Source organism: Furipterus horrens, unplaced genomic scaffold (genome assembly GCF_987537825.1).
Source record: "Furipterus horrens unplaced genomic scaffold, mFurHor1.1.pri manual_scaffold_41, whole genome shotgun sequence".
Taxonomy (NCBI): Eukaryota; Metazoa; Chordata; class Mammalia; order Chiroptera; family Furipteridae; genus Furipterus; species Furipterus horrens.
This window is the reverse complement of record NW_028327211.1, coordinates 196,900-222,637: the sequence shown is the minus strand read 5'-3', so window position 1 is coordinate 222,637 and position 25,738 is coordinate 196,900. Positions and strand designations below refer to the sequence as shown.

The 25,738-nt window shown below is 39.9% G+C and overlaps 1 long non-coding RNA gene across 2 annotated transcripts; it reads right to left on the bottom strand.

The window, feature by feature from the left end:
* Positions 1 to 1,158: 1,158 nt before the first annotated feature.
* On the bottom strand, positions 1,159 to 25,731 carry LOC149990022 (uncharacterized). 2 transcript variants are annotated; one of them, XR_016509003.1, is made up of 6 exons: positions 25,696 to 25,731; positions 24,604 to 24,694; positions 21,258 to 21,396; positions 19,479 to 19,662; positions 4,799 to 4,870; positions 1,159 to 1,224 (listed from the first exon to the last, which is right to left on the bottom strand). It is a non-coding gene; the product is annotated as an uncharacterized LOC149990022 (long non-coding RNA). The 2 variants fall into 2 exon arrangements; XR_016509002.1 differs by lacking the exons at positions 1,159 to 1,224; positions 4,799 to 4,870 and adding an exon at positions 12,270 to 12,495.
* Positions 25,732 to 25,738: the final 7 nt, after the last annotated feature.

Sequence of the window (25,738 nt, the reverse complement as noted above, 5' to 3'; positions counted from 1 at the left end):
GCCCTGAGGCTTGAAAAGTTTCATAATTCAAAGGACTGTTTTTAGTGCCTCATGAGGCTCTTTCTACCCACTTCCCTTAAGCCTTCTATATTTGCAAAAGTCATCTATTTGCTAAAAAGCATCATTAATTACCTTCAAAAAATTAATGACATACACATCTCTGAATGCCATGGACAAAAAATAAGAATTGAGTTCTTATAGCAAAGGACATCTCCTTATCTCTAAGTAAACGGAATCACTAGGCAAGCGTTTCTCCCTTGGCAAGGAGGCTGGAGAGATCTTTATTTTGTAATTAATGAAGTTAGGGGCATTTCTGATATGCTTATTTGGTGTAGACATTTCTAAGTATACCACTTAACCATCATTTTAAACATTGAAATCCTGAACACCAAATCTGCTCTCCTGGTAACTTAACATGTTCATAACAATACTGTTTACATAGTTCATCTACTTAGTTAAACATTTGATATGTAAATGTTAATCTAATTTAGATTAAATTATTGAAAATTTCTGGGTTAATAACATTCAAATTAATGTAAGTGTTCTATATTTTCTTGTCCTTTAGGAGACAATTTGACGTTAACCTGAATGCTTCTCATTTTACTAAATTAACATTTTAAAACCTTTTCTGTAAAGGCAGACAGTAAATATTTTAGGCCTTGCAGGCCACAGACAGTCTGTCTCGCATATTCTTCTTCGCTTCTTTCTTTTCTTTCCTTTTTTTTTGTTTTTTTTTTGTTTACAGCCCTTTAAAAGTGTAAAAAGTATTCTTAACTTATGGGCTGTATGGAAACATACCTTAGGCTCTATTTGATCCATGGGCCCTAAATTAAATGTAAATACAGGCAGATGATATATGAACACTTATATAACAAGGTTCATATGGGTGTGTATAAGTACTAAGACATTATTACCACTTTTCCTCTATAGCTGGAGACAATTCCCTACCTATATCTTGTCTATATGATTAAAAAATTGAAAATGCATTGAAGATAATAAATGCTCAAGATAGGCTGGGAGCCCTATCCACCACACTTACAGAATTGTAGCATTTTATTGCTGGAAGAAATTGTAAAGATTATCTAATTTGAACCCCTATGTATCTTATAGATAATATAACTAAAAAATTATAAATAAAAACAATTAACTTACAAAGACTTGAGGAATAAAAGACGTCGAAATGAGTCCTTATCAATTTCTTTTAACTTGTTGTTACTCAGGATTCTGAAAAATAAAAAGGTTATTTCTGGATCAAAAGGCAAAATAACTACAATTATTTACTATACAGAAATATATACGGAGAAACCTGGACGGAAAACGAAAACAAACATAAGAGTTTACAACCAATGAAACGGAGTTAACGGAGGAAGCACAAGAGGATTTCAGGATAGCACAATTAATATCCTCAGAGAGCTGTAAGCAGTCAGCACATCCACTGAAAAGAATGAACTCAGCCTTATACAAATGGAGTGTTGTCATTCATAAAAACAATGCTCAGTATATGCGCAACAGAAATGACAGTTGAATAAATTAGAAAACTGAGCGATCTGGCCAGAATTCTCCATAATGAAAGAGGAAGGGAACGGGAACGATCCACAGACAAGCCTGACACCTGGTCTGCCCAAGGAATGTGAAGGCCTTTGCTTTATCTAGTCTCTCAGTAACGACGAGGGACATGCTTGGGGTTAGGGGTGGGAGTGAGGGGAGTTTCACTCATTTCCTACATGTGAGGAGCAGAAAGGCACAGGGCCAGTGCCTCCAAGAACGGAGCGAGGGAGTGGTAGAGAGCCAGTTCAGAAGCAGCTCTGCCGAACGTCAACGTGGGTGTCTCTTGCAGGAGACTCCGCGCTCCTTGCACATGACATTAGGTGGTGCCCTCTTCAGGAGCCTTGGAGACTGGAGAACATGCTGTGTCGCCTTGTGAAGCTATTTCCATCAAGTTCAGCGTTTGAAACATTCTGCTTTCCCTCAGTGTCTGTTGGCTACATATTTTTATAACCGCATCTTGTAGCATCATTCTACCCCAAAGCTTAATTCTTTACTCATAGCATATGGCAAAATATTATGGCCCAGAAACTCAACAACTAAGATCAGGGACTGTTCTCAGTTATAAGGTAGTTCAGATGACACAGATATAGTTACATTTTTTAAAAAAACATGAAAATAAAAACACAAAGACTTTAATTCCAACAAACAAGTCTTGGAGTCCTAAAAAGGCATCAAAGACCTTGGCCTCAACTTGAAATTCACCACATTATAAGGAACAGCAGTGATGGTCAGAATGTGTATGCAGGGGGAATGGTCAGGGGTGGTGCTCTGATTCACTGTTTTCTCACCTCCCTTAGGTAACGCTTTCATATTTCCATAGAAATGGTCCAAAAAGAAAAAGCAAAAAAGCTGCCATGTCCAACAATGTTTATAGTAAACCTTTTTCATAAATATAAAACATTGGAAAAAATGGTACCTCCCTAAATCACTTAAAACTGTATGCGTATTTTCAAATCACACATTTGTTGCAGATGTCATTCACATCACTACTTAGAAACTATAACCAGTTATTAGATCTACCACTATAGCTCGTTTCTTAGTATGTTAAGAGAAGCAGATCTATGACTATATCGATAGCTTTAAAAAATATTTGAAAACTTTTTTCAGTAATAGTTTTCCTTTATTTTCTTATATATTTTTTAAATTTATTTTTTATTGTTTTTCTATTTCATTTAAAAACATAGTCCCCAAGAACAGAGGCTTCTGCCAATCACCAAAGAGACTAAAGGAAAAAACAAGAAGGCGAAGAAATCCTGCTCTGGGGGGTCTATTGACCCTAAGTTAGAGACCTCTCCCTCATAAGGTAGAGATCTCAAGCTGACTGAGAAATCTTCAACACTTCCCAGATTCATGCTATTGTCTATCAGATCCCAAACACATGTTATTTAAAAAAACGAATGTTTAATTTTTAACTTAAAAAATGTGCAATGTATATTTCTTATGGCTCAAAATTCCATAGGTATATAGTTACACAATCCAAAGTTTTTTCTCCTACACCATCTTTCAGACTACTCCGTTCTCTCTACTCCTTAAAGAAAACTAATCTTATTTATTTCTTGTGCTAAATGACTTTCATTTTTCTTACAAGTTTGGGAAATAAAATTTCCAATTCAGACTCTATCATGGAAAATATAGACTATATATAATTTCAAAGAAATTCATAAGTTAAAAAAAAGAAAAACACCTGCTTGGTTCTAGCATTTTTCGTTACCAATAAGATATCTTAGAGGGTGATCGTAAACCCTGTTTTTAGATTACTATGGCTATTTGGTCTCTTATTATTAACTCAGAGGTTGTTTATGACATCTGTTCGAGTTGACCTAATAATATGACACACAAACTTGTCATAAAAAATGCCAGTTAATTACTTTGAATGTAAATATTTTTTCCCAAACTACCTGTGTAGCCAAACTGACTTTTCTACAAATTGATTTAAAAAAGATAAAAGAGAAATAGGCAAAAAAGGACAGGGCAAAGTCAGAGAAGAAATATAAATGTTCAATATTTAAAGATTTCTTAAAATTGTTGTTCTCTTACAATTGTCCCCATTTTTCCCCTCATTGCTCTCCCCTGCCCTGCCCACCCCCAGCCCTCTCCCACAGACAACCCCCTCCCTCTTGTCCATGTCCATGGGTCATTTACACTAGTTTCGTCACTAGACCCTTCCCCTTCTTTCCCCCCTTTTCCCCTCTCCCCTCTCCTCTGGTCACTGTCAGCCTGTTCCTTGTTTCCATGTCTCTGGTTCTACTTTGCTCATTGGTTTGTTTTCTCATTAGATTCCTGTATGAAGTGAGATAATATGGTATTCTTCTTTCACCACCTGGTTTATTTCACAAAGCATGATACTCTCCAGTTAAATTTACAAGTAACCAGAAAAATTCAAATTCAGATGGGACCCCTTTTATTCACTCATTACATCAGCCAAAAAATGGAGACTATCAGTGCTGGAAATGAATGTTGTCGTGGCCTACTACTGCCTGGAGCATAAGTTGGCACAACTTCTTTGAGGGCAGTCAAAATGTTATATCAGTATACTCTTCGCCCCAACAACTCCATTCCTAAATGTCTATTCTGCAGAAAGCCTGTCCATGTTCACAAAGATGCATGTACAAGAATGTTCGTTGCAGCAATACATGCAACAGGAAAACTAGACATAATCTAAACATCCACCAATAGGGGGATTTTTAACTGTAACACACCCATCCTGTAGAATATTATGCAGGAGTTTAAATGAATTGGTTAACCAGGAAGGAAACAAATCTAAGACATAGCAAGAGGTGGAAGGACCGAGTTGTTACCATTTATGTAAAAAAAAAAAAAAAAAGAAAAGAAAATCACACAACATGCCTATTGTGCTATCAGTATGTAGGCAAAGGCCCGGGGAAAGGTCTGCAAGGGCACACAGTAAACAGCTCAGAACAGCCTCACCTTAAGGGTGGGGGACGAGGGCAGAAGCGAAGGTTTCACTATGCCTGTATTTCATTTTTATATACTGAGAATATAAACATGTATTACTTGTTACAGTGAAGAATAAGGTTAAATTGACTCATTTTAAAGAGAGCCTGCCAATTTAATTTTTTAAATAAACACAGACTTGGAATCAATAGAGGTTGATTTATGATATGGAGGTGAATACCTTTTCTCAGAGCTAATGACCTCAAAATTGGGGACCAAGAAGGACCTTACAATGCAGTCAGGTTTGCTTGTTTGTTTGTTTGTTTGTATACATTTTTGGAGAGAATATACTCACAGTTTCTCAGTTACATGGAAGAACCTCCATGAGTCCTTATCAAGGTGAGAAATAGAGTTGCCTTTTAAATCGCTGCAAAGAAACACAGTTAGTATCTTTAAATAGGCAGGAAAAGAACAAACAGAGTAATTAAAACAGTCATGGCAACCTTGTGGGGATTAATCAAATGAAGAAAATACCAGCTTTCTAATTTCCACAGCTATCAGCTTTCCCAGTCTGCACAAATTAATAAAGACATAATGTGGGGCCCCTGGCACAAACCATGAGGCATCTCCTCAGAACCTCAATTTCTTATTTGGCTAGGTGTTGCCAGTTGATTACTTTGAATGCATTTTCTCCAAAACCACCTGTGTCTAAAATGACTCCTTGTACAAACGAATACAAAAATAATTCCACAGAAAAATACCAAAAATGTATCATTATCAGCAAATTAACACAAAGAAACCTTGCGTCAGCCAGGCCACAGCAAAACTTTGGGTCAGTGCCCTCTGTGGGAATCTTTCCAGGTGTTAGAAAGATAAGGGCAATTAGAAATGAGAAGGACTGATATGGAAAGATCTGACAGACATATGTGACAAGGGAAAGCACAAATCACTGAGCAAGGAGTAAAGTATTACCTCTTTAGGGGGGAAACTGCAAAAGAAAAGGAAAAGAAGAAAAAGAGAGAGAGGTTGCAAGAACAGACACATGCCAAAGTGGTAACAGGAGTGGCGGGAAGTGCTGCGTGGGATTTTCACATTTATCCTGTGTGTTTCTGTGACTTTAACACCAACACCAACAACACAGGGAGGCTGTTCCCATGAATTACAAGCGTTTAAAAGAAGCTGTGAAATTCCCGAGGTTCAGTCTCAATCACTAACTCCGTGGGTAACTTTGAATCTTCACCTTTAGCTTTGTCCTCGTCCCTCAGCGACAACTTACCTGTCCAGTTTATATGCGCGTTTCCCAGGAAGGTGAGAAAAGTCAAACAGGTCCCTGTCTGTCCCTCTGCACAGTGGACACTTCCACCCAACCAGAAACCTTTGGTTGCTTTCGGCTCCCCAATAAAAACTGCCCAGTTTGAACTCATCGCCTTCAATCTGGCTCTCCTCTCCAAATGCTCTTTGTCCACCTCGTACACCACTGTGGTTCTCCTCATCACCCAGGACAGAAACTTTACAGGGTCGTATTTGATTTTTATCTTTCCTGTACACCCCATTCCCCAACTCCAGCCAGTTACTACAGCCTGTCAGTTTTTCTTTACACTGTTCCCAGGATGTTCTTTCTCCTCCTATCACAACCACTCTTCTTGCTTTACTGCTAGATTTTGCTCAAGTATTCTACCGGTCTCCCTGAATCAAGCTTTCCTCTTGAGATCACTCTACATATGGAATTTAAAATAACCCTCTTATTTTAATCACCTGTCTCTCTCACTTGAAAACATTCAGGGGCTCTCCCAGTCTCAGTGCAACTTCCAAACTCCTAGAGCCAAAGTTTTTCATAATCATATTTTTCACCGCTTCCTAAACCAATTCTTGACAGCAAGACTAGCCTAATAAGTCCTGGTCGTTCCTGCAGCCATGCTGTTGCCAAGACTGTACGCATTATTTTTCCTCGATGTAACAAACCACAGGGACCTTTAAGTCCCAGTTAAAGTTATAGCTTAACCATGCAGTCTTCCGACTTCCATAGGCCAGTGACTACCGATTCTGCTGAATTATACCACCTCTGGTCTGTATCTTTTTTAGTACTTAACTATATATCATCTCCCTTTTTAGTCATATTCCCTTTCTTCCCACCTGTCATTGTCATGTTTCATAGACAATGTCATACTTCTGTGGCTCCCATAGTACTTAGCCCTGGCTGGACACAGAATGGGTGATATATTTAGAAAGCCAGGTGGCAAATGTGAGTTCTGGGTATAACTGGATATATGATAGGCACTGACATAGGTGAACTTGTCTAAATCTCACAACAATCCTAAGAGATGGTAACTATCATAATCTTGACTTTACAGATGATGAAATTGAACCCAAACACTAATATATGGCATAACTGCATTCAAACTCGGGCACTCTGGCTCTAGAGTCTCTTCTCTTAACCAATTTGTTGTATCACCACCAATGAGATTCGGAGAGGGCCACGAAGCTGTAAAGAGGATGGCATAGAAGTGGGAGGGGAGTAGAGGGTTAAGGAATGAAGCGATGGGGCTAAAGAAAAACCAGTAAGGAAACATGCGGAGGAGGAAACAATGGTGAGAAGGGGAATGAAGATAAGGACTAGATGACAAACAAAATATAAAAGCAGGAAGTAGTCAGTGTGGGTTTGAGAAGCTGAGGAAGGCCCAGGGAGACCAGGAGGAGAAGGCTGGCAGGTCAGGCAGGTTGCGGAGAACAAAGGAAGAAAGGCAGTTCTTACAAGGTGGTGAAGATGTTCTTGTACGTGTCGGAGTCTGGCACAGGCACTCTGTGGAGCGCCTGCGTTGGGCCGAGACCAGAACAAGACAGCGTCTCATTTCGGCAGGAACAGATCTCACATATATGGATGACGGCCTTCTGTTCAGGCATTGGAGGACCGACCTCAGATGACACTGCTTGATGGGCCCTGAGAAACTGCTCAGACCAGGGTGGCTGCTGGGGCTGAACAGTCTCTGGACCTGGAAGCATCGCCTCAGGGTGTTTCGGAGGAGCGGTGGTCTGCTGCAGCGGTGTCGGTGTCGGACGTTCAGCCTCCACAGTAGCCTCTGGCTGCACAGTTAGCTCCAGGTCCAAAGGCCGACCTGTCACTCTAAAATATGTATTTGGCTTGGGAGGCTGAGCTGGAGACTTCTGCAGGCCTGTGGAAGGTTCTGCATTGTCTCCTGGGTAAAGAGGCCATTGGAGCAGAGCTGAGCTCTCTTGCTCCACCTCAGGAGGGTCTCTCGTCTCAGGGGCTTCTGGCTCCTGAGCTCGGATCTCCGTTGGCGATGGTTCGGCCAGCAGCCACAATAGCTGCCAAAAAATCAATGGAGCCCAGAGGTGCAGCCCGGACATGCTAACAGAGGTCCGGGAGACACAATGAGCAACCCAGGAAAGCTGGGGCACAAGGAGTGACCCGGAGGGGCTGGGGCACAGTGAGTGACCTGGGGACCCAGGGCACAGTGAGCGATCTGGAGTGGGGGTCAGGGGGTCTGGGGCAACGCAATGAGACCCAGACAAATGAGGTGCAGGCACACGCACTGAGCAGGAGCCTACAATTTGCAGCCGTGTCACAATTGGCAGCGGTGTCACAGTTGGCAGCGGTGTCACAGTTGGCAGCGGTGTCACAGTTGGCAGCTGTGTCACAGTTGGCAGCCATATCATGCACGTGCCCCTTAGCACAAAGCACCCCTCCCCCGCCTCAGGTTCCAACCTTCACTTAGGCAGTTATATTAGTCTGGGGTGAGAGTACTACAGGAGAGCGAGCCTTTTTCTCCAGAATCAGGGTCCTTTTCCCTGCAGAGGGGACAGCTCCCTCCTGACGGGCCTCCCCTTGCCCCTCACAGTGAGGCGGGATTGGGCTGCACAGCTGGGTGGCCACGGACGCCAGCAGCCAGGGGTGGTGGGACGCGGGCGGTAAAGAGGGTGGGAAGTTGCGGGGCAGGCGTGCGTGCTGCATGCAGAGCTTCCCAAGGAAGCCACAGGGCCTGGCATCCCAGGAAATGCCCAGGTGCCGGTCAAGCTCCTGCAACCTGAACTCCCCCTTAAAGCTGAAATCTGAGTGACATTCGTCCTCCCTTTGGCTACACTGCTCTCAGAAAAGTAGCTGGCCTACAGAATAAACACCAGTGTGGGTGGCTGGGAAGGGGACACACTTTATAGCTCTAAAATGTTGTCACTTCCTGGAAATTCTCAGAATCCACGTCCGGTTCTTCACTTGCCACTCTGTTAGGTGGGGGCTACCACTGAGTCAGGGATGACTCCAAAATTTCTGCAGATGGGGTTTGACAGTGAGCAATGCACTCTGGGAAACACGGTCTGAAACCCAGTAAACAATGCTTTACAATGGTTGGGGAAAGGTGCCCCTCCCACTTGGCTCAACACAGCCATTGATCTAGCAAAGTAAGGACGGCCCTTTCAGAGGTCTGCCCTGTGCGCACACGTGGAGAAGACACTCCGGTGTGAAAGCCGGCACGTTAAGTCATTTTCTTCAGACACTGTAACTAGCACCCAGTTTGCTTCCCTCACAGCCCTTTTATATTCTATTTTACTTCACTCCTTGTTTACTGCCTGGCACAACCTCTGGCACATAAATCCAAGAGAGAAGGAGCAGCATCTTATTCCCAGTGTCTAGCACATAGTACTGGTTTCAAAGTGGAACTGATTCCAGGATTGCCCTCATATAGCAATGGCTCTCATGCTAGAATCAGGTTTCTGAAAATTTAGCATCAGTATGGAATCCCTTCCTCACATAATTCAAAGGAAGACAGGCTTCTTCAAGCCCAGGACAGGACGACAACAGAGCTTTTGTTTCTGTAGCCATCAGAGGTTCCAAATTCAAAATTCCACATAAGTATTCCCATCAGGCTCACACAAGGTAAATGCAAGAACTATTCTATTTCAACTACAAGTTAATTTTTCTTTAATTAGCAAATGCTTGATTTCAAGGTGCTGACAGTACTTTACTAAATACCTATTCTAAATAGGTTTTCTAGACCAGCCTTCTCAAGATATTGGCAAAGTATATCATAAAACCTATAGGCTGAAATAACTTTGAATTTTAACAAGAAAAATAAATAAAAGCCTTATTCAGCCAAGTACCTCTAGCTTAAGCAAGGCTAGATGATTTTGATTTTGTATTAACAAGTTGGCAGCCCTGCAAAATCAGTGAACTTTTGTGCAGTCATTTTAATACTAAAGATAGAAAATACACAACATTTTGAGCACATATGCTTTATTACTGCAAAATAGGTAAAAAAATGCAACTGAAATATTTTTTAAATTGCGTAGTGTGTGGAGAAGGGGCTGTGACTGATCGAACATGTCAAAAGTGGTTTGCAAAGTTTCTTGGTACTGTTGACATTTGAGCCAAAGAATTCTTGGCTGTGGGGTTATCTTATGCATTGAAAGAAGTTTAGCAGCACCCCTGGCCTCTACCCTATAGAAGTCAATAGCAGGAGGTAGTTCACATACTCAAATATCCAAGTCAACAAAATTACTGGTGAAAGTTAAAAATGTGTCTTTTATTTTATGGAAAAATCTAAATAGACTTTTTGACCAACCCAATAGTACTGAACAATGACATGGTTGAATCTTAAAAAATAAATGTTGATTGAAAGAAGACAGAAGAATATATAATGTATGGTTTTATTAATGTAGAGTTCAGAAGCAAACAAAACAAACCATAGCATTTAGGGATGCATTCTTAGAGGGCAAAAGCAAGAACTATGTATTGTAACAAGTATATCAATAATTAGTTTAGAGGAAAGGTTATAATAGGGGAGGGAGACAGGGCTTCTAAAGACATTTATAATGCCTCTTTCTTGATGGTTAAATGGGTGTTTGCTTTATGCTTCATTAATTTATATATTTGTATTATATACCTTTCTGGATGTGCTATAGTTGTAGTGAAAACATTAAAAAAGAAAAAAAATCAAGGGTTTTTTATTATTGCTCTTTATCTAAAAACATAACCAGATACACCTTGGTAGTTTATGTTCTCTGGTTGTCATTTAGTCTCAGGATAAACAATGGGAGCATATGATCAGCAACAGTTTAATGAAGCCATAGCATTTACAGGATTCTCAAATAGGTACAATATAAAATATGTCATAAAAATTATTAAGTGATCCAAGGTAGAATACATTTTAATACTGGCACAATGGCAATAGCAGCTTTACAAATATTTATCTACAGTATTTCTATAACATTTTTAATGAACCTTTATTCCACAAGAATGATCAAATCATTTAAATTAAATTGATATAATACACAGTGGTTTACTAACATTAGAAACACTATGAATGCCTCATAAAATAGTTTGTACAAATATTCAACTGCTTTATTCTCGGTAATCATTCTTTTTACTCACATGTAATATAAATGCAGCTAGCAGGTTTTAAAAAACTTACTGGAAGCACATGTTTCTTAACTTTATTATCTGTTGAATTTTTATCTATAAGTGTGTTGTAGACATAAATGTGGGTGTCATAAAAACAAAAGTGTCCCCAGGTCTGCTTCCCAGTCTGGTAACTTTTATAACACTATTTGGCACCTCAAAGCAACATTCATCTGGGAAATTGCTAAAATAACTTTTTAGCCTCAGCTAACCAGAGATATTTCATGGATATCATGTATGTAGCTGCTTCCTCGCAGGCTAAAAAGTGCAGTGAATATGTGAAATCCCTTGGTGACTATCCATGAAAAACTGTTGGCCTTATTCCCGGAACTGCAGTGGGGGTTACAGCATTAAAGCTGGTCCGGCCCATCCAGGCACATTCACGCTAACGAGCGCTCCCCTCCCTCCAAGGCACTGAGAGCATCGGTGCTGGGCCTGGTTGAAGCTACAATGACGCCCACTGCTAAGCAGGTGAGTCTGACACGCTGAGGGCTCCCAGAAATACTTGGCAACTTTGCAGGGGACTGACCGACAGGGTCGCCAAATAAAATGTAGAATTTCCAGTCAAATTTGAATTTCAGGAAACAATACATTTTGTTACATGTCCCATGTAATATTTGGGACACAATTATACAAAAAAAGAGGTTTGTTCATTGTTTAATGGAACATATTATATTCAAAATTCATTGTTATTTATCTAAATTTCAAATTTGATTGGGTGTTACATTTTTGTGTTTACTAAATCTGGCAACCCTGGACTGGCAGGAAAGAAAACAAATACAGTTAGGTATGCATTACTACTGTTATTGAAACAACAGGGTATTGAGGACAGGGTATCAGGCCTTACAGTGAACCTTCTATAGGACTTGAAGAATCCTTCACGGGGTACTGTGGAAAATACAAGGTTCGTGTTGAGTCATCATGAAATTTATATTTAGCTGTATGAATGTGGACAGCAGACATCAAAATAACAAATATCTCAGAATTCAGTGAGTCAGATATCACTACCTATCTAATATACTAAAAGTTACACATTCTAATTTTTAAGGTCACATTAGATCTTTTGCTTCCAAATCTCCTGGAAAATAGTTGGGTTTCGATGGAGGATGGTCTCACCTCTTAACTGTTTATAATGAACAGAAATCAAATCCAGCAGGTCTTTTTAATTGATCAAGTTCATAGTACTTAATGAATGCATGAGCTTTACAGGGTAAAAATACCCAAGATGAATGAGAACTAGCTTATTATCTGAAGGTTATAACTGCACCTACAGAATACAAATTAGAATTATAGTTAAATTTGAACAACCTCTCTAGCCTCAATTGAGTAGTTCCAGGATAAACACTGCTTTGGAGATTGTATTTTCCATTCTGTTCTCTTCCTGATCATGCAAACTAGAAAATATCAAAACACCCACTTTATACCACAGTATACATGGGCTCCATACATACTGTAATTCTTTAAATGGAATTATATATTAGAATAATTACACGTACTACATTTCTTAAAAAGGAGTGAGGTGATTTTATCAGCATATTTTACGGATGATCACAGGGAGTCGGACAGCGTTGGCATCAGTTTTGTTCATCAAAGCTGCTTGTAGAAAGGGGCAGAATTTGAGTTGGGCTTCTAGGGTGAGCCAGCTATGAACAAAAAAGAGGGGTCTCAGTTATAATGTGGACTATGTTCCTGTAGCCTGCACAGCTCTCCTTCTTCCTCACTAACAGAACCCAGGCTTTGTGCGAGGAGCGATGCATCCAGATTCCAAAAACCAATTTTCCCAGTTTCCCTCACAGCCTTTTTATATTTTATTTTATAAATTACTGTCTGGCACAACGTCTGGCCCATAAACTCCAAGAGAGAAGAGCTGCATCTTATTCCCAGTGTCTAGCACATAGTACTGGTTTCTAAAGGAAACTGATTCCAGGATTGGCCTCATGCAGCGATGACTCTCTTGCTAGAATTAGGTTTCTGAAAATTTAGCATCAGTATGGAATCCCTTCCTCACATAATTCAAAGGAAGACAGGCTTCTTCAAGCCCAGGACAGGACGACAACAGAGCTTTTGTTTCTGTAGCCATCAGAGGTTCCAAATTCAAAAGTCCACATAAGTATTCTCAGCAGGCTCACACAAGGTAAATGCAAGAACTATTCTATTTCAACTATGAGTTAATTTTTCTTTAATTAGCAAATGCTTGATTTCAGACTAAATAGCTATTCTAAATAGGTTTTCTAGACCAGCCTTCTCAAGGTACTGGAAAAATAGGTCATAAAACCTATAGGCTGAAATAACTTTGAATTTTAACAAGAAAAATAAATAAAAGCCTTATTCAGTCAAGTACCTCTAGCTTATGCAAAGCAAGATGACTCTGATTTTGTATTAACAAGGTGGCAGCCATACAGTAATGTCATCGGAGTACTTTACATACCCATTTAAAGTTTTCTCCAAAAAAGGAAAACACTTAATCTCCAGTGAATAAGCCTTTTTAAATATATAATTTTAGAAAATTAAGCTAGTGACATCAGCCAATGTCTTTGCACCATCAACAGCTATATTAGCTACAAAGTACTCAATAGATGACTAGAGGAATGAGTTATTTCTTATACTAGGAATTTAGTATGTTAGTACTTAAACCATCATTCTAGTCTATAGAATGAATATAAAGTACCAATAAAGGATATTAGTCTTTTAGCCTTGACACCATAGCAGGATTCCAATCCACCAACCACATTTGTTTATGTGCTTTTGGAGTATCTTAAACCAGCCCTAGAATGTTTTTACTTACAAAGCATACACACATATGCACATTTGCCTGACAGCCTTCTTCCCAGCCTTTATTGTCTGGAAATACACGTCACAAAAAAACAAAAACAAAAAACTAATGAAACTGCTGTTTAGCCTAGACAACTCACTGTCATGCACTGTTACTCAATTTGGCAAGTGGACATATTCTAAAAGTTGAGAACACGAAGTGTATTATCCCTTTATTTTAATCTTGAGGAATACTATGTCTCACAAAGGTAGACATCCAACAAGTTAACACCACATCCAATGAACAAAAATGCCTGGCAAGCAACATGAAATAGCAACTCAAAGTATATTAAGTCTGCTACTCAAAACATTCACTGGTCGAATTGCCTATAAAATCTAATTAGATAAAGTTTTAGTTTCCCAAATCCAAAATATTTAGAATTATGGCACTCACAGAAGAATGATCAAAACTTCATCTATTACAAGTTATCACCTACTAACAATCATTTATCCAACCAGTCTTTGATGAGCACCTGCTACTGCTACATGCAAAACATTTTGCTAAAAATGTAGGGGACATAAATTAACATAAGGATGTAGAACCCTTAATTTCATGTAAAGCTAGGACAAGGTATATACAAGGTAGACTGAATGTCGTTAAGAAAAATAAAATGTCATGTGTGCTTTTTAAAGTAAACCCAACCACAAATTGTAATCTCAGTATATGCACAGCTAACAGTCCTAAATATTATTTGCTAGACCTTCAAAGGGAAGTAAATGTTAGCTTCACACTCATGATCTCGTCTAACCCTAATTACTTGCCAAAAGAAATAATACTATTGCATTGGGTGGTCAGGTTTCAACATATGAATTTGAGGGAGAGGGACACAAACACTGGACTGCAACATTTCAATTTTGGACTTCTATACGCCAAAACTGTGAGAGGATAAGTTTCTGTTGTTTAAGCCAAGTTTATGGTACTTTGTTACAGCAGTTTGAGGAAATTAATAGACTCCAACTACCCCTCAGGAATGGTTTTGAACTCCAGTGATGAGTGCACATGAGAAATCTTCTCTCATCTCTCGATTGATAAAAAGTTAGCTCACATGTCTGGCCAAAATGGAGGCATAGGTAGACACGCTTCACCTCCTTGCACAACCATAAGAAGGATCACAACTAACCTCAAAACAAAGAACAACCAGAACTGCCAGAAAATCAGACTGTATGGAAGTCTAACAACTAAGAATTTAAAGAGTAAATATTCATCCAGCTCGGTAGGAGCGGCAGAAATGGGAAGGTGGGGTGAAGAGGACACGGTGTGGCAGTGGCAAGGGAGCAGCAAGGCAGTGGTGGCGGCTGGTGGAACGGGTGGTCCCACACTCACACGTGGTGGATAGAAGCTGGGAGGGACACCTGGGGAGTGATCCCAGCCCCAGGCCAGACCCTGAAGTGCAGGTTCCCAGTTCTGGGAAAATAAAGCCTCATAGCTTCTGGCTGTGGAAACCAGTGAGTTTGGGGGTATGAGGGAGAAGAAACCACCCATGTCTGTCTGTTCAGAGGGCCACCACAGTCCTAGAAAGCACTCAAACCCACCTGCTCAGGGAACCATCACCAGGGCAACAGCTAGAGGGGCACCAGTCATATATGGAAAGTGAGTGAAGTGACTGGAAACAGGGCGAGTGCTGAGCAAGTAGCATTGTTCCATCTCAGACCCCTGCCCAACATACAATGCCACAAAGCAGTGGAACAGGTTGCCCCGCCCTGGTCAATACCTAACACTCTGCCCCTTACAATGTAACAGGTGCTCCAAGACAGGGAATTAAAGCAGCTCTACCTAATACACAGAAAAAAACACAGGGAGGCTGCCAAGTTGAGTAAACAAAGAAATATGGCCCAAATGAAAAAACAGAACAAAACTCCACGAAAAGAACAAAGTGAAACAAAGATAGCCAACCTATCAGATGCAGAATTCAAAACACTGGTGATAAGGATGCTCAGAGAATTCATTGAGCATGGCAAATAAATAAGGAAATAAATGAAGGCTACACTAAGTGAAATAAAGAAAAACCTACAGGGGACCAACAGTGAAGGGAAGGAAGCCAGGGTTGAAATCAATGATTTGGAACATAAGGAAGAAATAAACAGCCAATAGAGTCCCAAACAAGTTGGACCCAGAGAGGACAACACCAAGACACATCATAATTAAATGCCAAAGGTGAAAGATAAAGAATCTTAAAAGCAGCAAAAGAGAAGATGAGAGTTCCCTACAAAGTAGTTTCCATAAGACTATCAGCTGCCTTCTCAAAAGAAACTTTGCAGGCAAGAAGAGACTGGTAAGAAGTATTCAAAGTGATGAAAAGCAAGGGCCTACAACCAAGATTCCTATATCCAGCAAAGCTATCATTTAGAATGGAAGGGCAGATGAAGTGCTCCCCAGAGAAGGTAAAGTCAAAGGAGTTCATCATCACCAAGCCCTTATTATATAAAATGTTAAAGGGACTTATTTAAGAAAAAGATCAAAACTATGAACAGTAAAATGACAACAAACTCACAACTATCAACAACTGAATCTAAAAAGAGAAAAACAAAAACAAACTAAGCAAGCAACTAGAACATGAATAGAATCATAGATAAGTGGTTCATATGGAGGGTTATCAGCAGGGAAGGGGAAGAGGGAGAATGGGGGAAAAGGCGCAGGGATTAAGAAGCATAATTGGTAGATACAAAATAGACAGTGGGATGTTAAGAATATTAAAGAAATGGAGAGGCTGAAGAACATAAGTGCATGACCTATGGACATGCACTAAGCGGGGTGATTGCTTGAGGGAAGGGGTGTACCAGGTGGAGGGGGGCAAAGGGAAAAAATTGGGACAACTCTAATAGCATAATTAAAATTGCTTTGAAATAATAATAAACGACTGAGCAACTTAAAAGAAAGTTAACCGAAAATGGTATATACTTTGGAACTTTTCTTAATCTTTAGCAGATGAAAGGATTACTTACTACCTTTACAAATAAAAATTTCTCAGCCAGAGCCCACAATTAACTCACAGTTTGGAGCTGGCAGAACAGAATCTGCATATTTTGAACCATGCCCCCAGGGAGTTGTGCTATCGGTAGATGATCCACAAACCACCAGAGAGGAGGAATTTGAAGAGCCCCGGATGAGGTCAGTTAATTTTAAAACATAAATAAAATTTATTACATATCATATACCACAAATGCAAAAATGATGCAATTAATCAAATCAATTATTTTCTAGGGATCTGTTTGGCAGGATAGCCAATCAAGGCAGGGAGTGGGAGGGAGACATGTCTCACCCATTAACTCAGCAGTTCTGAGTCTGGTGCAGTAAGATTGCCAGGTGTTCCAGAAATCACAAGGAAAAAAACATGAGAGCGCAGGAGGGGAGCCCTTGAAATTCTTTCAGTATCATTTCCACTATCTGGAAAAGGCTTTTAAACTGTATATTAATCCCAAGGTCTGAAGATGGGAGGAGGGGAAACCTAGAAACTGGCTACGAGCAGAAAACCCCTAAAACCCCAATAGGCAGTACACTCAGACTAGCTGGGTGCCCACTTGCAGCTTTGTGCTCAAGTGTATTTCATAAATAAACTTGCTATTTCCACTACACACGTTGTCTCTCGCCTGAATTCTTGAGAGTGAGACAAGAACAGAGGAGGGGGACCCCCCCAAAAAACTATATTCCCTATACTGTACTTTATAACATCATGACTATTTTTATAACTGCCAATTTGCACTTTTTAAACGATTATTTATTTATTAATTGATTGATTGATTTTTAGGGAGAGAGGAAGAGAGGAAGAAAGAGAGAGAAACATCAAAGTGTGGTTGCCTCTCGTACACCCACAACTGTGCACCTGGCCTGCAACCCAGGCATATGCCCTGACTGCAAATCGAACTGACAACCCTTTGGTTCACAGGCTGGCACTCAATCCACTGAGCCACACCAGCCAGGGCTAATTTGCACTTATTAATCAAAACTTACATAACTGCCTTAAACTATTAGTAAGACATTATGCGAATGTTATATTTCATATATTTTAAGACTAAAATCTCTAATTTTATTTGCCCAGCATTTCAGAATCAATGTGTTTAGGAAAATATAAACAATTACACTAAAACTTTGGTATGTTAACTCATTTTGCACATTTATCTAACTGGTGATATACCAGTGTTACCAGGTTGATGCTCGTGAGTCATCATAGATTAATAAGATCTGTATCACTTAAAAATTGTTTCACGGTATTGAAATTTTTAAAGAATAAAGTGTGTAATATTTTGGATTGAAAAGATTTAACTCAGATAGCACTCACTTAAAATAAGGTATTTCAGCAGTCCAAGAATAAAATGGTAAAAAGAATAAAGAATCTAACTCAGGTAACAAAATTGTAAACCAAACAACAGGGCTTGTTTCAAGATAATTTCAACATCAGCAAGATGAAAAGGAAACCAACCATATGGGAAAACATATTTGCCAATGACATCACAGACAGGGGACTGATTTCCAAAATATATAAAGAGCTGATACGACTAAACATCAAGAAAACAAACAACCCAATTAAAAAATGGGCAAGGGACCTGAACAAACACTTCTCCGAAGAGGACATACAGAAGGTCCATAGACACATGAAACAACGCTCAACATCATTAGCCATCAGGGAGATGCAAATAAAAACCACAATGAGATACCATTTTACACCAGTCAGAATGGCCATCATCAACAAATCAACAAGCAACAAGTGCTGGCGAGGATGTGGAGAAACGGGAACCCTACTGCACTGTTGGTGGGAATGCAGACTGGTGCAGCCACTATGGAGAACAGTATGGAATTACCTCAAAAGGTTAAAAATGGAACTGCCTTTTGAACCAGCGACTCCACTGCTAGGATTATACCCGAAGAATCTTGAAACACCAATTCAAAAGAACTTATGCACTCCTATGTTCATTGCAGCACTGTTTACAATAGCTAAGTGCTGGAAACAACCTAAGTGCCCATCTGTAGATGAGTGGATCAAAAAACTGTTGTACATTTACACAATGGAATACTATGCAGCAGAAAGAAAGAAGGAACTCCTGCCATTTGCAACAACATGGATGGAACTAGAGAGAATTATGCTTAGTGAAATAAGCCAGGCAAAGAAAGAAAAATACCATATGATATCACCTAATACAGGAAACTGAAGAACAACACAAACAAAGGAACTAAATAGAACAAAGAGCAGAATAGCAGTCAATAGGGGGGAGGGGAGAGGGAGAGAAGGGGAAGAAGTAAGGGAAGGGATTAGTCAAAGAACCCGTATAAAAGACTCATGGACATGGACAACGGGGAGGGATATGTTTGCGGGAGAGGGGGTGGGTTGGGTGGGGGAGAGAAATTAGGGGGAAAGGGGACAACTGTAATTGAAAAACCAAAATAATAAATAAATAAATAAATAAATAAAAAAGATAATTTCAGGAGCAGCATCTTAAGGAAAATCCCAGATAAAACATAATTTTAGCAGTAACAAAGTTTTGGCTCAACATGATTATGCAACATTTAGTTTTGATAGAAACATGTTTTATTATGGACAGTGGCACAGACACAAGAGAAAACAGAGGTATCAACCATATATTTTAAGTCCTTTTCTAGAATGACCGATGTTTATTAGAGAGTTGTAGCCCCACTGACAATAAATATCAATGTTATCACGGAACAGTAGAACAATTATTGTCCGAATACTGAGCTTCTGTAAACAAAACCCACTGTGGGTTCAAGAAAACACTGTATACACATACCAAATCAATAACTCCGTATACACCAGAAACAAAAACCAGCTCAAGTCTAGAAATGAACTGGCTGGAACGCACTTACTGTGCTACTGCTTTAAGAATCCCACGGAGCACCTTGTAACTCATTAACTGCACGTTTTCCTTCGGGGGCAAACATGGCTCTCTCTCTGTCACATATGTTTAAGGAAATCTCAAAACCCAGAGGCCATCTGGTGGGAAAGTGATTTCTTGTTTTCCTGGGTAGAATACTGGACATGGTGGTGGGCCTGGTTATACCCGAAAAACAGATAATAGAATTATTTTTTTCATTTTTCAATAAGAAACACCTGAAAGGTAAACGCCTAAACAAACAATAGATTTGTAGGTAATGGGTACACTCCTAATTTTAATCATATCTAATACGTCATTATTTAGGCTCAAATATTACCCTGCTTTTCTACAAATTTTAACTTCAAGTTCTGCCTCAGCCAATTGATGTGAATTGATGGCATGAACTGATTAACACATAATTTATTTTTCAAGAAAAAGAATATTAGGTATAAAAAGTATTTAAAATTAAGGCCTGCTCAATTAAATAATTACTTTGCTATTATCCTGTACTTCTTAAAAACAATCAAAACAAGCATCAGGCCCTGGCCAGGTGGCTCAGTTAGTGTTGTCCCAATGTGCCAAGGTTGCAGGTTTGATCTCCGGTCAGGACACACAAGAGGCAAATAATCAATTAATACACAAATAAGTGGAACAACAAATCAACATTCCTCCTCCTCTAAAATCAATAAATAAAATTAAGGAAAAAAAGTAACCCAAACACTGGCAACAGCATTTTTGTTTCTGAATACGGAAAGGGCCAATTTCTCACCTGAGGCATTAGTAATATCTGCAAAGGAGCATCAGGAACCACAACAAAAAGCCCCGTAAGTTGAGCATAATGTGGTTTTAGCCCTCCGCCCTGAGACAATGACAGCATATATAAGGGCATATCACTATTCAGGGCTTTTACAGCTGATTCCTTTGGTCCACTTCCTAGTACTTTCACTACTTTGTCAGGCCCTGAGCACATAAACCTCTGACCTCAAGAGTCTTCATATTCAAAGCCAACAGATGCTTGAGCTGTGTCATCTCCCCGTCCTCCTCTTCCCATTATAACTGCACTTCTCTTTCCAGGAATAGCTTTATTTGGTGCATAAGGCAGAGTTGCCTCCAACGCCCTAGGCTTGGATGGAAACTATTCTGTCCAGCAGAGGTCTCACAACCACGGCGGAACAAATCTATCCAGGACACTGTATTTTGTCTGGGGGATAAGGGAGGCGGCTGTTCCCTCTGGTGGAGGATAGCACAAGACCTCTGTCCTTCATGTTTTTCATTGAGAAGGGTATGCATGGGAGATACAAGGTCAAAATTTATGAATCATCAATAGCTTTTAGGCACTCGGATTACAGTTGACAATAACAGATTACAAGTACCAGTACACAGGGCACAGTGACCAGTCTGTTTCAGGGTCTATTAAACATCTTGATGCCACACTAGCATTAGTGCAAATATTGGGAAATTGATACAATCCAATTTTCCATAACCTTTTTCTTCCAGAAGCTATAAAGGAAGAAGTGAGCGGGGCGGGGTTGGGTGGGGGCTATAGAGTTTTTCATTTAATATAACACAAAAAAAGTCTTCATTCAGAAAAGATCAACAATTAATGAGTAAGCAAATAAGTACATGTCAATAACTTTCCCTTGTTTACATACCACACAGCAGTCACATTTATTTTTCTAGATATTTTACTTCTGAAAATATGATTTTACTCAATTGGTAGTTAACAGGAAAAAAAGGAAAAAAAAAGAAACAAGAAAAAAATCCAGTCCACCTGATAAAAGTTAGCTGCCTTGATATCAGAGGGATCATCTCGAGGTGCTTGTTTCCTTCCACAGTTACAGGCACCAGTGGGTCGAGCGTGGCTGTTGTGATATAGCACAGGAGGATTTCTTTCAGCCTCTGGTTTTCTCCTGGAAAATGTAAGTCACTAATAATTTCACACACACAATGGAGAGTCAAATTTATTTTGCATTCTTAAGCTTCTAACCCCCAAATTTCTCTAAATAATATTTTGGAAATAAGAAGGAAAAACAAAACAAACAAACAAAAACCCAAACACCGAACCTTGACTAAATACACATAAGAGAAACAAGTGACAATACATTAGGCTTCCTAAATAAATTTTATCGTTATGGTGACCTTACACTTCATTATATTCATTTTAGTTCAACAAAAACTACATTATAAAAATCTTAATATGAAATTTCTGGAACTGTATTTTTTAACAGTTCTCATTTACTAATCCCTTAGGGTTCACTCTTTATTTTATTTTATTTTCTCTTTTCTCTCCTTTTTTTTTTTTTTCTCTCCTCTTTTTTTTATTTTATTTTTTAAATGTTTTTTATTGATTATATTGTTACAACAGTTCCAATTTTCTCCCCTTTGGGTTCACTCTTTAAATGCTCTTGTAATGCTCTCATGAAAGAGCCGTCTGCATTTGTTAAATATACTACATCTGTCAAAAAAGAAGAGACCATTTTTGATTATGAAGGACTCATGGGACAGCTTTTTGTCAGTCCAAAGCCCTACATGCCAGTCAAATAAGTTGGGAACCAGCAAATATCGGAATGTTGTTCAGAGAGGAGAAAAATAAACCCCAACTTAAACCCGATTGGCAACACAACAAAAGGAGAAAAGGTATGTTTTTAAAGGGCGTTATTGACTCAGGACATTCCACAGCGTGAAATAGAGTAACTATATTTAGGATGATTCCCTTGAACCCCAAGGGCCAGTTGCCAGGTACTGAAGAAAAACCAAGGCTGGAAGACCCCACTCAGTTACACTCGCTGCAGATCTACTGCGATTCCTCACGTTCATGGTCCCCACCATGTCCTGCTCAGATGCAGAGGGAGCACGAGGCTTCCCCTCTCTATTTTTTTTTTAATGTGTTTTTTTGATTATAATGTTACATTTGTCCCAATTTCCCTTCCCTCTTCTCCCCTCCACCCGGTGGCCCCCCTCCCTCCAGTTGTCCCCCCCTTTTAGACCATGTCCATTAGTTGTGCATATAGTTCTTCTCAACCTCTGTCTATTCCATTCCCTCCTACCATGCTCCTTAATTCCTATATCATCTCCCTCCCTCTCCCCCTTCCCCCTCCCTGCTGACCTCCCCCCAATATGCTCCCCATACCTATAGTTCTTTATCCACTCTTGTTGCCTGTTTAGTTTGCCTTTGTTTCAATTCCCTAGCTTCTGTTGTTGTTTCTTGTGATGCAGTTTTCATTTTAGTATTCATAGTTTTGATCCTCCTTTTTCTAAACCAGTCCCTTTAACATCTCATATAACAGTGGTTTGGATCTAATGAGCTCTTTCAGTTTTATTTTGCCCTGGAAACACCTTCTCTGCCCTTCTATTCTGAATGACAATTTCGCTGGATAGAGTATTCGTGGTTGTAGGTTTTGGATTTTCATTACTTTGAATATTTCTTGCCAGTCCCTTCTTGCCTGCAGGGTCTCCCTTGAGAAGTCAGCTGGTAGTCTAATTGGGACCCCTTTGTACATGATTCTTTTCTTCTCTCTTGCTGCTTTTAAGATTCTCTCTTTAACTTTTGACATTTTGATTATAATGTGTCTTGGAGTGGTTCTCCCTGGGTCCAGTTGTTTTGGAACTCTCTGTGCTTCCTGGACCTGTAAGTCTGTTTCCTTCCCCAAGTTAGGGAAGTTCTGCTTTATTATATTTTCACTTAATTTTTCAATTTCTAGTTCATCTTCTTCGCCCTCTGGCAAACCAATGATTCTTATGTTGGGCCTTTTATAGCTGTCCCAGAGGTTTCTGATCCTCTCATCACTTTCCTTGCTTCCCGTTTTTTCTCTCTGCACTGGTTGACTGTTTGTTCCTTCTTTGTGTTCTGGTTTGTTGATTTGAACTCTGGATTTTATTTCCTCACCATCTGTCTCGTATGTGGTTTTGTTCCTTTCAGTATGCGTGTTTTTCGATTCTTTCTCATCTTTTTCCAGATCTTTTGTGAATTCTGTAAGCCACCTGATAACAATGGCCCTGAACTGAGCCGCTGACAGGTTTCTTATTTGTTCATCTGTCAGATTCCTCATCTGTTGCCTGGTGAGCTGCGCCACCGGGATTTCTATAGTTGTCTGCCTCATTTTGACAGATGCGTTTTGTTTTCTTGGGCCGGCTATAGGGGGCAGTGCCTGCGTACTCGTCACAACCCAGCGACCTGCGCCGATCCGCAACCTTTCTCGCCGGCGCTTTGTCGTCACTGCCCAGCGTCCACTGGCGATCCGCAACCTATTTCGCAGCCCTGTGGCGGTTTGTGTGGGGGCGGGGGTCCAAGATGGATTCACACAGTTATTCCGCTAGGAGACGGGGGATCTGTCCTCCTGCCCCCTGGGCCTCACTGTTCGAGGCGATGTGGTGGCTGCTTCTTCCAGCGTTGGGGTCGCGAGCCGCCGGGGTTTGACTGCAGCCGGGATTGTCCTCCCTGCCGCTGGGATTGCTCTCCCTGCCGCTGTCCCTGGTGCGGCCGCAAACAGCACCGCCCACTTTCCCTCTTACCTGCCCAAAGAGCGCCGCTGGTTTATAACTTCATACGTTGGGCTTCCGTGTAGTTTTATTTTCTGGAATTTCTAGTTATCTTTTGTTTTAAAGTAGTTGTATTCCTCTCTAGTTGTAGAGGGAAGCCGAGCATGTGCGTCTAAGCCTCCATCTTGGCCGGAAGTCCCCCTCTCTACCTCTTTGTGTGCTCGTGGTCTTGCTACCATCACAGGTGAGCGTGACTAAAACCCACGGCTAACAGGTCTTCATCGGGACATGCCCTTCTCCACTTACCCACCAAAGCATTAGCTTGGTCACTGCTTCCACACATCCCCGCCCCCAGAACAAAAGGCCCTATACAGAAAAATAATTCTTGCTCTGTGCTTAAATTTAGGCAGGCACCTGGAATGCAGGTGGGTTAAGAGACTTGGCAGGTTGTGTGCCAATGTGTGCCAATGTGGAACGTTCAATACATCTATGGAATAATACTTTCAGATAAATTTAAAAAGCAAAATCAAGCCTAAAAACATTAAGAGTAGAAACCCTATGACATCCGCAGGAGTCCCATTTTGAAGCTGGGATGCGGAAAGGTAAAAGAACAGAAACGCAGTTACCGAACCTCTTACCTGCTGATGTGCTCCTTCGACATAATACGTAGCTATAAGCACAGCGAGCAGCAGTAAACAAGACACCACAGTGTTTTGACGATGCCATAATCTTAAAAACATATTTTAAAAAATTAATGAAATAGCTCAGTTTCATTTTCAGGATTCATCATTCTCAAAAACAATATCCTGTCAAAGCAGTTCAGTTTTTTTAGCTCAGCTACAGGATCAGTTCTTTCTGGGATGAGCTCTTTTGTCCTTAATCACTATGGTCTCTTGGGGTATAGAAGGGGTCCAGGGAAGATACATGGGTACAGAACTCAATTTTATTCCCTTATCCAAAGACTAATCTTATTTACACCTAACTTCTAATTAGGAGAAGCACTGTAATACACTGGAGAGCACTGGCCTTCAAGTCAGAAGACTTGGGTCAGAATCCCAAGTTCCTTAAATACTGCACTTGGAGTAAGACACTTAACCAGTCTGATTCTGTTTCTTGTTTTAAAAATCATGATAATCATATACTTGTTTTAGCTTCTTTATGGAGTTGCTTTAAAGATCAAATGAACTGAAAAATGTTACAAAATGTTTTATTAATTGTAAGTATAATAAAAATGCAAGATATTATAGATAATAACTTGGAAAGGCAAGCCAAAAATGATAAGGCAAGTAAAAGTTCCACTTCCTCTTTATGATGTCTGAAATAGGGCTTACAAGTACTAAATTCAAGATAGAACACATTTTCTTGGCAGTCTTTTCTCACTGGCTCAAACTGTCAGTAACAGTGCCACGTATCCTGAACCTTGTCCTACTAAAGAATCAGTGTATTCAATATACACAGGTCTTCCTCCTTAAAGCAAAGCCAGAAAAAAAATCTCGTTTTCAGTATTCTGTTTTGCATAAAAGATTCAACATGAGATAGCGGTCAACTGTCAATAGTATGTTCCCTTAACCTATTTTTCTGCAAACTATAGGAAAGGAAAATAAATATAGTCCCATAACATTCTAAATTCAATCCATTTCATAAAGCAGGTGGCAGGGAGTAGGAGCTTGCTGAAGATTTCTAAAATTAGTAAATAAGAGTTATATAAAAGATTATGGAAGACTCTTTACTTTGAGGTCCATCCTTCAAGATTACTAGGATTTCCAGGAAAAA